Source organism: Natrix helvetica (assembly GCF_964273705.1).
Source record: "Natrix helvetica genome assembly, chromosome: 3".
In the NCBI taxonomy this organism is placed as follows: Eukaryota; Metazoa; Chordata; class Lepidosauria; order Squamata; family Natricidae; genus Natrix; species Natrix helvetica.
This window is the reverse complement of record NC_138549.1, coordinates 148,605,376-148,620,505: the sequence shown is the minus strand read 5'-3', so window position 1 is coordinate 148,620,505 and position 15,130 is coordinate 148,605,376.

Sequence of the window (15,130 nt, the reverse complement as noted above, 5' to 3'; positions counted from 1 at the left end):
AGAAAGGAAAATTTTGAATCCTTACTTAATTCCATAGAAAGGTACAAATCCCAAACATGTCCAAAAGAATTGCATTTCAGACAGATTACTCTACGTATTGAAGTGAAGTTACCCCAAAATCTATTCCAGAAACAATTGTTATGGCTACCATTGTAGATACTATAGGTGAGCTTCAAAGGTTTTAGCAAGGGGTTTTCTCCTCAGTTTCTGGGTGGGTGTGGCCATGGTAGGCATGGCCTAGTTGGCCTCCTGCACCATGGGGGGCATTTTTGCCCTTCTCAGACTCCGGTGGCTTTCCTCGAGACTCCAGGAGGGCAAAATTGGCCTCCCCAGGCTCCAGAGGCCCTCTTGGAAATGGTAACTGCATGCCTTGCACTTACCTGCATCCAAAGCAGGCCATGTGGGGACTCCTGGGAGGGGTGGGTAGGGCAGGGCCAGCCAAGAGTGGGATTTGGGGGTTCCCCAAACTGCACAGAATCTCACCTAGAGGTTCTCCCAAACCCCTGCAAACCCCCAGCAGCCCACTCTGACTGTAAAGCAACATCTTGTCTCCCCAACCCATCCCGCTAATATCTTTTTTCTGCTCCTATTGACTTCCCTCTCTCACCTTCCAAACAACCTTTCCTGACAGGATTCCGCCATGATCTATTGCAGGCAGTTCCAGAGTGCTCTAGCAAGCAGTCCAACAGAACACACTTCCTGTACTACAATGTTTTTTTTTTCCACAGTGCTAATGACATCTGGGTATTGAATTAGTCCCCCTTGAGAGTAACACAGCAACTCCTGCTTCTTGGAGCTAACCCAGCTTGCTTTTTCTTTCTCCACCTCAATTCCCCGCACCTCTTTTTAAGGAAAAAGACTTTCTCAAAAAGTTGGCTGCAGTAGATGCTTAACAACAAAAGCAAAGTTCTTGTATATATATATGGAATGGAACAGTAGAGTATTTTTTTCTAAAATAAACATACTGTAAACCAGGACTGAAGTCACATAGTGGAATATCTTATCCAAGTATTCCTTGACTTATAGCAATAGCACTTAGACTTATATATTGCTTCATAGTGCTTTACAGCCCTCTCTAAGTGGTTTACAGAGTCAGCATATTGCCCCCAATAATCTGGGTCATTTTACTCACCTCAAAAGGATGAGTCAGACTTGAGCCTGGTGAGATTCCATCTTCCAAACTACTGGCAACCAGTGATCAGCAGAGGTAGCCTGCAGTACTGCACTCTGCCACAGTGGCTCTTATGATCACAACTGAGCCCAATTTTTCTGTTGCTAAGCAAGACCATTGTTAAGTGACTTTTGCCTTGTTTTACTTTAGCCCTTTCTTGCCACAGTTGTTAAGTGAATCAATGTAGCTGTTAAATTAATAACATGGTTGTTAGGTGAATCAAGCTTCCCCAATGACTTTGTTTGTCAGGTTACAAAAGGTGATCACATGACCCTGGGATACTGCAACAGTCATAGATATGTGCTAGTTGCCAAGTGTCTAAATTTTAATTATGCTACAGTGGGTATGCTGCAACGGCCGTAAGTGTGAAAAATGGTAATAAGTCACTTTTTTTCAGTGCTGTTGATACTTTGAACAGTCACTAAATGAATGATTGTAAGTTGAGGACTACCAGTATATTACTCTAGGCGTGGGAAAAAATTGTGAAACAAAGAAGAAAATAGCCATGAATCCCTTATTGGGCCCTGACTAGGCTATAGTAAATTTCCTTTCTTGTCTATTTCTTCACAGCTAGAAAAGTAACCTGATGCCAAGGATTTCAAATTATGAGTTGAAACCACCCAAGGGATCATGAGCAATTTATGGGGAAAGTCCTATGTTTTTAAAGCATGATGAGGGGTCTATAGAATTGAGTTGGACAATATTGCAGGCAAACCTCTCATGCAAGTTACCCTCTCTGCCAACAGCAATTTTGTCCTCTTCCCTCCCCAGTCCTGCTTTATGGACACATTCTTCCTGGATAAGGAAAAGATAGGTTTCATGCAGAGGTGCGTGCAGAATGAAGGGCCACCATATTTGCTATCTGTTAACCATGGCCTGAAAATGCATTTCTGAGATTGGCTTGCCTTTTTTAATTTATAATATTTATTTATTTATATATTGCCTTTAAATCACTCAAAGTGGTGAAGATGCATATCACTCGTACCTTGTCATATTACTTTCTGCATCGTTTTGCTAGCTCTGATCCTTGTCAGTCTTCAGTGGCCTTTTGCTACCTTGTTCTGCATTACCAGAGTGAAATTCAGGTCAATACTTAGAAGTCAATAAACACTGGTGGAGGAATCTCTACCATAAGAACATAAGCAGTGCCCTGCTGGGTTGGAATTCTGGCCCATCTTTAGTCTGTTTTCATAGTCATCAACCAACTGCTCAAGGAATCCAACTCCTCCGGTCATGTCCAGCTTATCCGGCCATGTTTCCTGTTTGATCTCACAAGGCTGACATCAATCATGCAAGTTTGAAATGAGTTAATTCTTCTTTATTGCAAAGTTATATTCATAGAATCTTGCAAGTCTAACAATATGTTTCTCCCCGCCATACTCTTTAGCGATAGTAAAAGCGCTTAGAATTATATACTGCTTCATAGGGCTTTTACAGCCCTCTCTAAGCAGTTTACAAAGTCAGTATGTTGCCCCCAACAATCTGGGTCCTCATTTTACCCACCTTGGAAGGATGGGAAGCTGAGTCAATCTTGAGCCTGGTGAGATGTGAACTGTCGAACTGGAGCTAGCAGTCAGCTGAAGTAACCTGCAGTACTTCACTTTAACCACTGCACTACCTCAGGTCTGCATGGGCTCTCTACAGCCCACAACACTTGGGAGGGTCTTTTCTAAGCCACATGTCCCATCCACATTCCTGCTGCAGGCTAAGCCTCCTTTTATCTAGCTATTCCCTTGATTGTCTCTCTTTGCTCTGACTCCCAGGATTGTTCCTACATATCACTTTGCACTGCCACCGTGACTAATAACCATCGATCCCCAAGATTAGCATTACATTCAAATTATTAAACTGAAGTAAGTGGAACTGGCAAACAATGTTACCCCATAATATATTCAGCAATGTTATCAGCATATTCTTACTCAGTTTTTAGTAATCTGCAGTTCTCTAATATGTTACTGTTCATCTGAGCATGTTGAATACAATTTTATCTGGGTTTTCTTAATCCTAAATTCCTTTTACATTTTCTCTCTCTTTTACATTCCCACCTTGTCCTTGGGTTACCTGAGCCTGCAGAGTTTAAAAACATTGGCTCAAAGAACTGTGTCTGTTATTAGTATATACATCTGGGATTTGCTATAAAATATTGCAGGAAGGTGTTCATATTCACTGTCCCAACCATGCCCTCGTTCTCAAAATTCCATTCAAATCCCTTTTAACTTGATTTTTAACTCTGTCCAATTGTAGTCAGCATTTTATGGCTGCTAAACACTCCATTTTCATTGTTTTTACCTCTTCCCCTCCTCCACTTTCCCAATGATTGTTTTGTACGCTTCTAAACTATGGGCTGCACTGATTTGGTTATGCCTCCCCCTTGTGTGCTTGCTTTCCATGTCTCTCCAAACACCTGACTTTAAAATTCAAGGGACTCAAATGATTTTTAGACCAAGAACAGGGCCATTTCCTTTTCCCAACTAAAATTAATAAACTAAATGCGTTAACCCTACTATTCCATCTTTTGAATCTTGGATTTACTTCTGGTCCATAATGCCTATGCATATAAATAATGCTTTATTATGCTCAGCAAACAATGTGATTATGTCCTCCACCAAGGTGAAACTCTTGCTAGAAGCTATAATGTACACGACTGATTATTTGCACAACGGGAGACAAGTAATATTTTTTCTCTTGATTTTGAAATTTCAATTTTTCATATAGAGCTGTAATTTTATAAGGAGAAAAAGAAACCCACAAAGCTTTTTTAGATTCACAATCGTAATATATTTAGGGAGAGAGAAGATTGCAATATCTCACTACTCAAAAAGCTAATCCTCACATAATTGGAGTATTTCAAACACTTCTAGCAAGCTACGTAGTCTTGTAAGATGCCGTTAGATCTTTGGATCTGGGAAATTGATTTGTATTGATAAAAATAGTTCAAATGTTGCATGGAAATATGTCAGGAATATTTTTTTACATAATGTGTCTTCTACTGCCTGACAATTCAACATCTTGTAACATGCTAGAATGAAGATATAATATGATGCTGAGATAAAAGGTGTATTGTCTTATTAGGTTAAGACATTTTGTAGTAATACGCAATCCAAATAATCTTTATTAAGATAAAATTAAAGGTAAAGGTTCCCCCTTTACCTTTAAGGTGTGCTAGTCATTTCCAGCTCTAGGGATGGTACTCATCTCCATTAATAAGCCGAAGAGCCAGCACTGTCCGAAGATGTGTCCTTGGTCAAGTGGCTGGCATGACTAAATGCCAAAGGGACATGGAGTGCTGTTACCTTCCCACCAAAATGGTCCTTATTTTTCTACTTGCATTTTTATGTGCTTTCAAACTGCTAGGTTGGCAGAAGCTGGGACAAGCAATGGGAGCTCACTCCATTATGCAGCGCTAGGGATTCGAACCGCTGAAATGCCGACCTTCTGATCGGCAAGCTCAGTCTTAGCAACTGAGCAGATATATTAAGTCTAAGCTGGGTCCTGGGAGGTTTCCATTTCAACTGTTTCTGAGCTAGTTGATCTATGTTACCTCTCACCTGGAAAAAAGAAAGAAAGAAAGAAAGAAAGAAAGAAAGAAAGAAAGAAAGAAAGAAAGAAAGAAAGAAAGAAAGAAAGAAAGAAAGAAAGAAAGAAAGAAAGAAAGAAAGAAAGAAAGAAAGAAGTCATTCCACTCTGTTAGGATGATCGGCGCAAAGATTACTAGTTCCATTTGACATTTCTAGTTGAACTGTGGAAACTTGCATAATTTATCCTTTCTTCTCAAACTGGACCTACCATTTTTAATCAGGTAATATGATTTATGATGTATTAATTTTTATTTAAGCATTTTTATTAAGTTATAAGGTGTTATAAAATGCAAAATCCAAAAGTAAATAAAAGAACAGTGAGGGGAAAGAGAAATGAGGAAAGGTAGGGAAAAGAAAAGAAAAAGAAGCATTAATTTCTGACTTTCTCTGTTGTAATAGAATAAGGCATTAGCATCAAATCACAGCTTTTTGTTTATCCATAATAATATGAACAAGTCATTTATATAAAGATCTATCAATCTAATCTAAAGCCCAAAGTTAAAATTACATCCTTTTCCACATCAAGCACAAAATTCAGAAGTGGTTTCCATGTGGAAACAAATGTACTTATGTTCTTTTCTTTAATCAAAGTAATTAATTTTGCCATTTCAGCTAACTCCATCAACTTCTTCAACCATTCTTTCATGGTAGGTATCAAAGTGTCTTTCCATTTTTGTGCATACAATAGTCTTGTTTATACATTATACATAGTCACAATTCCCTTTGTTTAGCTGGTTTGTTGCAACCCTTGGAACTTAAAAAAAAAGATGGAAAGTGGGATGAGAGACCATCAAATACCTGTAATAAAACTACTATCTTGGCTACCAAGCCAATAACTTCCAACAATGTATTAACATGATTGCAGCAATTGATAACATATTCTGGGATAGGGCCAGAATAACACTGTGAGCTGATCACAATGACTTCTTTATTGTTGCATGCCTATTTACAAGAGTTTCACCAACCTGACTGAATTCCCCTGGTAACAGGCTAGAGGTGGTATTCAGCAGATTTTGACCAGTTCTGGAGAACCGGGAGTGGAAATTTTGAGTAGTTCAGAGAACTGGTAAATACCACCTCTGACTGGCCCCATCCCCATCTATTCTCTCCCTCCTGAGTCCCAGTTGATCAGGAGTTAAAGGAGGATTTTGCAGTAACTTTCCCCTGGAGTAGGGAGGGAATGGAGATTTTACAGTATCCTTCCCCTGCCATGCCCACCGAGCCACACCCATCAAGCCACGCCACACCTACCAAGCCACACCCACAGAACCGGTAGTAAAAAATGTTGAATCCCACCACAGGAACAGGCAGCTAAGGCTTCAAGGATTCTGAGGAAGTAGGATCTACACCCCTCCTATGGACTTAAGTTTGTATCCTCTTTACACCTTCCCTTACTCTAGCTGGAGATTCCATTATACCTAGAATGTTTATATTACTTTGTAAAGTTAATGGATCACAAGTTGATTCATTTGTTTGTTTTTGGGAGGTGGAAAGACTTGGAAGAATAACCAATTATGCAAGAGTGTTCTATAGTGTGATAACTTTTAACTTAACTTTCTCTCAGGGAGATCATTTAGAGTTTTGGGCAAAATTATTTCTGCTTTCAAGCATAAATCCCACACTCTGAAAAATGAAGTAGCAACATATGCAGATGTTATCACCTTATAAATACATGAGACGAATTGAAGAAGGTTTTATTTTGTTTCACCAAGGAAATGAGAGTGTAGAAGTGACACTATTTGTTCTTTTATAGCTAAGTTATAAAAAAACATGTTTCAATTTTAATATTGTTAAGTTTAAACTACTTTAAAAAATACTTTACAGAACATTAAAAAAATAAAGAAAAACAGTGGGTGGCAAGACACACCTCCAATTACATGTAGCCATCGAAGAAAAGCAAACAAATGAAAATCACTTTGTGGTAACTTTTCCTGCCAACACTGAAATAGAATTGCACCCAGTATGCAAACAGACTCTTATTTTCTCCCCCATGCTTCCTCAATTTTCTTCAAAGAGCCAAAGATAAGCCTACATATATTTGTGTGAGATTTCTTGTGTTTTCTTTCCCAGAGACAGAACTCAGGATGTTCAACATAAAGATGTAAACACAAAACTTCAAAACTAGTGAGGTCCACTAGTCAATATTTTGCTTCTTTTTTTTCATCCAAGATTTTGGAATCACCCAGTACACTCTAAAGCTCCATTTCTACCACTTCCATTAGGACTTAGCAGAGGAAAGGGACAGCAGTTGCTCGGCCCCTGACTCCATTCCATTTTATTTCATGTTTCTGCAGGGCGCAGTTAGACTGGTTTGGCCTCCTGCAAACTCCACTCCCCTTTCGCTCCTCTTTTATTTCCTCTGGGAAGTCCATTCATCATCCACCTGTGGCCTTATTCCCAAGTCAACCCTTGTTCTTTAACTGTTCCCTTTGTCTGGCAACTCTGCGCATGTGCACACTGGGAACAGGCTCCAGCTGTTCATCTGACTCATTGATGTCTGACTCTGAAGGCAGCTGATAACTGGCATAAGGCTCTGGCCCCCTCTCTGCCTCCAACACAGAGCCCTCATCAGAGTCTTCCCCAGACTCCAGGACTGGCCCATGTTCATTCTTAATCTCCTCACGGTCCAACTCTGCTGCCAGCTCCGCTGGCCACTGGTGAGCCACAAAAATTGTGTGTTTAGTTTGCAAAGGGGCAGGCCCGAGGCATTGCCATTGCTAGAGACTGCCAGCATCATTGGGGGAGAATTGGGGAGGAGTCAGCCCTGAATTGTTGATATTTATTATAGAAATGTTTACAGCCAGCCATATTCTTTTTGATATGGGATATGGAGAGTGGTATGATATCACAAAGGTGCAGACAAAACTTCTGGTTGATTTTTAGGAGATGGCATTTCAGAGATTGAAGGCTGATGGGGGCAACATCAGTGCCTGAACTCTTCTATCTACAGTTGCAGTGCACAGAGGAAGGGTTCAAAAAAAATAAAGATGGTGACCTCACTCATATTCCATGTTCATTATTTTTTACCTGTCCTTCCCTCCACACTCACAGACACCCTTCCCCAAACATTTATGACACTCATTATAGTGAAATAAGTTTGAGCACTGTGATCTACTGTAGTCTCAGGATAAGTTTTCTATGGGTTGCCCTCTTTTCAGCAATCTTTTAATAGAATGAGCAAACAGTTATGATATCTAGCCAGGGTTTCTAGTGAATGATTAAGCTGGTGTTTCTCTTCTCCTAATTTGTTGGGTCTTCCTAGGACAGTGTTTCTCAGTCTCAAGTTTAAAATGTGGGGACTTCATCTCGCAGAATTCCTCAGCTGCACTGGTTGGAGAATTGTGGGAATTGAAGTCTATACATCTTAAACTTGATGAGGTTGAGAAACATTGGTCTAGGGACAGTTCTAGATCAGGGGTGTCAAATTCAAGGCCCGGGGCTGGATCCAGCCCATGGGGTACTTAGATCCGGCCTTGGGGGCTACCCTGGAAACAACAAAGGACTGGCCCGCAGTACTTCTACCAGCAAAAACGGGCTCCCGAGCTCCATTTTTGGCTGCAACAGCCTCCTGCAACCCTCTGCCAGTGAAAATGGAGCTCCGGAGCATTGCATGGGGTTCCTGAGCTCCATTTTCACTGGCAGAGGTTTGCAGGAAGTCTTGGCAGCCGAAAATGGAGCTCGGAGCCTGTTTTCACTGGCTGAGTGCTTGTGCCATCACAAGCACCCCTGACAGGAATGACATCAAGTTGGCCAGGCCCCCCCTTCCCCCCCCCCGAGTCAAACATAACCCCAATGCAGCCCTCAATGAAATCAAGTTTGACAACGCTGTTCTAGATGAATCGGATATGATTACACCTTTAATTTCTTGAACACACCACTGGAAACATTAGGAATCCTAAGAAAGGCTTCCACTTACTTGGTTCAGCATTTTCTTTCCTATGTCGTGATTAGTGTGTCTGCATGCTTTTAATTATTATCATTTTCCCCTGAAATTATATAGGTAAAGTACTCTGTGATATTTGAAATATGAATTATTGGCCCACAACTCCATGTTACTAATTTCCTTTATTCCTGCCAGGGCTGCAAATCAATTTTTTAAACTGCTTTTTTTTTAAATGTGGAAAATAGCTGTTGGCACATGGCATTTTTCCACCATGGTTAAGGCTTATTGAATTTTGCAGCAATGTGCTGCTGTGCAAATCCTATCCAGTTGAAAATACCAGCCTTAAAAGGGTCAGAACATTCTCTGGATTTCATCAGTTTTCCAGAGGAACAAACAAAGCAGCCCACTCTGGTTTTGCTTACAGCACCATTTCACAGTATTATTGTTTTTAATTAATTTTGTGCCCTGATTTTCCTTCTTCGTTTACAATCCTCCCTGCGTTCTTTACCTAACTTATTGCTACTGTTTCCTCTTACTGTGGCAGTTTTACAAGACATCTGGTTTAATCACTCAGCTCCTGCTCATTCCTTCCTTACAAAGATCACCTTCCACAAGGAAGGTCTTAAAAATAATAAAAATAAGGGTACATGGGAGTACTGTATTTGAAATTGCTAATCTAGAGAGTCTTTTTTAATGCCTCAATCTGCTCCTCTTCATTTTTATCTTCAGGATTAGGAAAGGACTCTATTTCATATGCTTCTAGGAAGGGCAGTAAAGAAAACTGAGTCATTTATGGTAAAATAAAAATAAAAATACAGGATACACGTATATTATGAGGTTAAACATTTTGCAGAACAATTAAGCACAAATGAAAATTTTATTTTAGCTTGGGATAAATTTGACAAAGTAACGTTAATGAAGGGGAAGTCCTTGCTGAAAACCCTAATTCCAATTATTGCTTTGACTTGTTTCATTGATTTCAAAACAGGTAAAGCTGCTTGCATAAAAATACAGTTCCAGTCCTCTAGTTATTCTGGAAACTCGGTGTTTATTTGCACATCTATTTTGTAAGTCTTTCCTGGCTATATTACCTAAAACATTGAATTAGACATGACAGGGATTCCATATACAAATTATATAGCCAAAGCTCAGAATGTCTCCATGGCAGACCTTAGTCTTCAGGCATGAAAACAATGCAACCCATCTTTATATATTCACTCAATGGCTAAAGTTTGATTTGCATTTGCTACTGAGTTGGGAAAATGGGCAGAAATCTTGTAAGTGAAACCAAGCTTAACACATTGTTAGATATTGCATGGGGCTTAGGTGTAATAAACTCTTATTTGTAATTAAATCCACAAAGTCTGAAAAATTCTTTTCAAGATATTAAAAATGTGATTAAACAGGAATGGCTTAATGTACCAAGCAAGGATTTGATTAAATAACCTATTATTTTATGAAGAAGAAGAAGAATAACAATAATGAGCTAGGAAGATCTCTATTATTGCTTGTAATTGGTATAATGTGCATTGTAAGTATTACCCTTCTTTTACTTTTCATGAGTTTCATACTAGGTGGACATAAGTATTTATAAAGATATTAAAATCTCCCAAACAGATCTGACCCTATAATTTCTTCAGTCAAGCCAAAGTACATATAGCACTGACCCCATACATTTAACCATTTTTTCTCCAATCCAGCAGCCTTGATGAGAATGCAATGTCCACAATTTGCCATGGCTGGGAATTTTGAAAACTGTTTACCAAATCTCAGCTAAAGCATTGTGTCAGTAATTAAGTCACTAAGGTCTTTTTACTCCAAGTAAAACATTAATGGCTTTAGCTGACCTTGAAGGCTGCACCTGAAAATTACAGCTGGTCCAGAATGCTGTGAAATATGCAGGTTTGGTCATCTTAGGTTTTGCTATAACTCTAACCTTAACTCTGACCTTAACCCACTGCTATGTGGGTTGCACTGACTTCCAAGGTTTTTTTTGAATGCAATTGAAGGTGCTGGTATCATCTTTAATGGTTTGTATGGCACAGGACAAGGCTCTTTGTGGGATTGCTGTTCCCCAAAGTATATTCACATTCCACCAGTTCAGCTAATGTAGATAGAGTATATCCCAAGTCCTTTCTCTTAAATATGGTCACCTACTGGGACCTAGGAAGTGTGCATTTTCATAGGAACCTTTGCTGTTTAGAATACCCTCCCTCCTGAGATTTAACAGGTCTCTACTCTTCTAGTCCTCCTGAAGCTCTTAAAAGCTCGTTCTTCCTTTTCTTCTCAGGCATTTGGATGAGTTGAGACTGGAGCTCAGTAATCATGATTGGAATTGTTGATGGTTGGTTAGATCACTGGGATTTATTTTAGCTGTATCCAACATTGCCTTTATTATTTCCCTTCTGTGGTGCATAAGAGGGACAGCCACACAAGTCAAGCAAGCAAATAAACAAATATATCTAATATTTCAACTGGTCATGGCAATGATATATCCATCAGTGATAAGATTGGCTTCTAGGTGTTCCTGTACCTGGCAGAGAATTGTATTAAAATCAGTATAAAGCAATCAGAATTGGCCAATCAGCTGATGTTGTGGGCTAAGAAAGAAAGACTGGCTGGCTTTTATGCCTAAGGCAGGACTAGAACTGACATTCTTCTGGTTTCTAGCCTGGTGCCTTAACCTCTAGATCAAACTGGCTCTTATACAAAGGAGTTCAAGAGTGGTTTTCATTTTTCTAAATGCCACAACTGAACTGCATGTTCATAAATCAATCTCCATTTTTCCTTAATGACACTCTTCCCCATAGATTCAGAAGAAGGGTGTCACCCACTAACGTGAGCCAGGTGGTGCAGTGGTTAGAGTGTAGTACTGCAGGCTACTTCTGCTGACTGCCAGCTGACTGCAATGTGGCAGTTCAAATCTCACCAAACTCAAAGTTGACTCAGCCTTCCATCCTTCCAAGGTGGGTAAAATGAGGACCCAGATTGTTGGGAGCAATATGCTGACTCTGTAAACCACTTAGAGAGGGCTGTAAAAGCACTGTGAAGTGGCATATAAGTCTAAGTGCTATTGCTAATATGCTATAACCCAAAGAGCTAATCTTAGAACATAGAAAGATGAAAACATGTATTTATTATTATTATTATTATTATTATTATTATTATTATTATTATTATTATTATTATTATTATTATTCCCTTCTACATCACCTTACAATCATTATATCAACATTATTATGTCATCATACCTGTACATGTATATAATATTTTGCTTCTATATTTGCACACCTTTATACACAGTTCTATATATATTTATATATATTTTTTCGGCTTAATTAATTTTATTCTTGTTTTGCAGCCATTTGTACCAATTGTTTCAAATTTCATAATATTCTGACTCTTCTTTATCTTTTAATTTCAGTGTTAATTTGTCCATCTCTGCACAATCCAAAGTTTTTTGTATCACTAATTCTTCTGAGGGGGTATTATTTTGTTTCCAGCATTGGGCAAATGCTATTCTAGCTGTGGTTAGAAGATGTGTTAATATGTACTTAATTTTCTTTGTATATATCCCTTTGATTATTCCCAGCAGAAAGATTTCGGGTTTGTGTTTTATCTGTTCTCTTGTAATTTCTTGCACCCATTTCCAAATTTTTGTCCAATATTTTTGTGTTTCCGGGCAGTCCCTTGTACTTTTTTACACTTCCAGCAGGTCAGATTCATGTTTGGGTACATTTTAGCCAATCTTGGTGGTAAATGCCAACGATAAAACATTTTGTAAATATTTTCTTTAAGTGCTTCTGATCGTGTTAGTTTATAATTTGTCTTCCAAATTCTTTCCCAATCCACTAGATCTATGTTGTAACCAAAGCTTTTGGCCCACGCTATCATGCAACCTTTAACTTTTTCTTCTTCTAATGTTACTTCTAATAAATATTTGTAAATTTTTGTTATGAATTTATTTTCTGGGCCAATTAAAATTTTATCTATTTGTTGTAATTCTGTGTATATTCCATATTTTTTACAACTTTTTTGTATCTTGATTGTAGTTGGAGATATGGCCACCAATCTATATTTATATTTTGTTCCTTTAATTCTTGATTTGTTTTCAAAATCCCTTGGCTGTCTAAAATTTCACTATATATAACCATTTTCGATAGACCTAGTGTATTGGGATGTGTCATGGCTTCCATAGTGGAAAGCCATGTTGGTATTTTCATGTAATGTTTTTCTCTAATTTTATTCCAGACCTGTATCAGTGCATCTCTAATATAGTTTCTGTGAAAGTATTTTTGTTTCTTTTTACCCTCTTCCCATAGGAAAAAATGCCATCCTGTTTGCAAATCGTGGCCCTCTAAAGTTAGTATCCAATCCTTGATCCATGTTAGTGCTCTGCTTTGTAATAAAGCTCCCAGTCATAGAGTCCCATACCACCTCTGCTTCTGTCATCCTGTAGAGCTTTCAACTTTATCCTGGCTTTCTTCCCTTGCCATATAAATTTTAATATAATCTTATTCAATTCAGTAAAAAAAAAAATTCCTAATTTTATGGGGATTATTTGAAATAAGTATAATAGTCTCGGTAGTACATTCATTTTTATTGCTGCTATTTTCCCTAATAATGATAGTTGTAGTTCCCCCCATAATTCTAGATCTTTTTTAAATTTGTTGCACTAATTTTGTATAATTATTTTCTTTTATAGTTGAACACTTTGCAGTTAGTCATATTCCAAGATATTTAACTTTCTTTGACACTTGCAGTCCTATTATTCTTTCTAATTCTTTATTTTGTTCTTCCTTCAAATTTTTAGTTATCATTTTAGTATTTTCTCTATTAATCTTTAACCCTGTTACATCTCCATATTTTCCTAATTCTCACATTAAGCTATTTCCTGTTTCTAGTGGGTCTTCTACAATGAATACCAAATCATCTGCAAAGGCCTGAATTTTATACTCCTCTTTTTAAATTTTAGTTCCTCTTATCTCCGAATTTTGTCTAATTCTTATTAAAAGACTTCAAGCATCAGGATAAAGAGCAGAGGCAATAGTGGGCAACCCTGCCTTACTACTTTTCATTATTTTAAAGGTCTCTGTACTTTCCCTATTTAATAATATATTTGCCCTTTGGGTGAAGTTTATCGTTTCTATTGATCTTTCAAACTGGTCCCCTAATTTCATATTCTTAATTTGTTGTGTCATGAATTCCCAATTTAAATTGTCAAATGCCTTCTGTGCATCCAGAAAGATAAGTGCCACTTGTTTCTCTGGATGTGCCTCATAGTACTCTAAAATATTTGCTATTATTCTAGTGTTATTCCTGATTTGTCTTGTTGGGAGAAATCCATTTTGGTCTGGATGTATATAGTCATTTAATAGTTTTTTCAATCTCTCCGCTATTATTGTTGTGAATATTTTATAGTCAGCATTTAACAATGAGATTGGCCTATAGTTTTGAATCTGTTTTTATTATTATTGAGTTATCAACTTTGGCTCCTGATTTTGGAAAGACACCTGGATTGCCTATGAACTGCTTTTCTGATGCCCTGTTTTCCTTTGGTCTTTATCCAAGTGGGGCATGTTTGTCTTTCTAAAGACAAATCAAGAGGATTTTCCTCCCATGATTGTTTTGGAAAAAGCATAGATTGAAAGAAAAGTTATTTTTCAAATGCAAAAAAGATTGATAATCTGGCAATCCATCTGAGCACTCAAGTTTTGAAAAGTTAAGGTGGTTAAGTGCCCCAGTGATTGAAGTCTGAAAAAAATCAGAGGTGTCCAGCTTTCTCCATGCTGGCTATGTTTGATTTTTAAGTGGTTTGCTGTGTCCCACTCCCAAGAATTGTGGGTAATGCCAGAATAAAGAATTGATTTTGTTAATGTACATTTAAATTTAATTAACATTAAATAGAGTTAATGTCAATGGTGAATTCCTACCGGTTCAGCCAAACTGGTAGTAGCTTGGTGGCCTGGGTCGCTGGAAACAACAGGGACCCAGGCCTGCCACACCTGTGAATTGGTTCTCCCGGTGGTGCCGTAGGCGTTGCCATCTTGTTTTTTGCTTCTGCGCATGCGCAAAGCAATTCTAGTTGTACTGTGCATGCTCGTGCAGTGCACATCAAGCACGCGTGCATGGCACACCCCTGAGTGAACCATCAGTAGTCTCTGCCAAAACCCACCCCTGGTTAATGTGTTTAATTTTCAACCATGCATATAATATTTCCTTTACATTGTGTTACATTTACAAAGTAGTTACAATTATAATTAAAAATTACAATTGTAACTACTTTGGAAAAAACATGGTATTTCACATTCTATGTAAGCAAAAGTTGGACTTTAAAGAAGCCAAATAGGAAGAGCATGGACACCTTTGAATTTTGGTTTGGGAAAAGACTTCTGAATATACTGTGGACAGCAAGAAAGCAAATTGAAAGATTATCAAAGAAATTAACTCTGAGTTCTCACTCAAGATAAAAATGACCAGGTTCAAATTATCCTACTC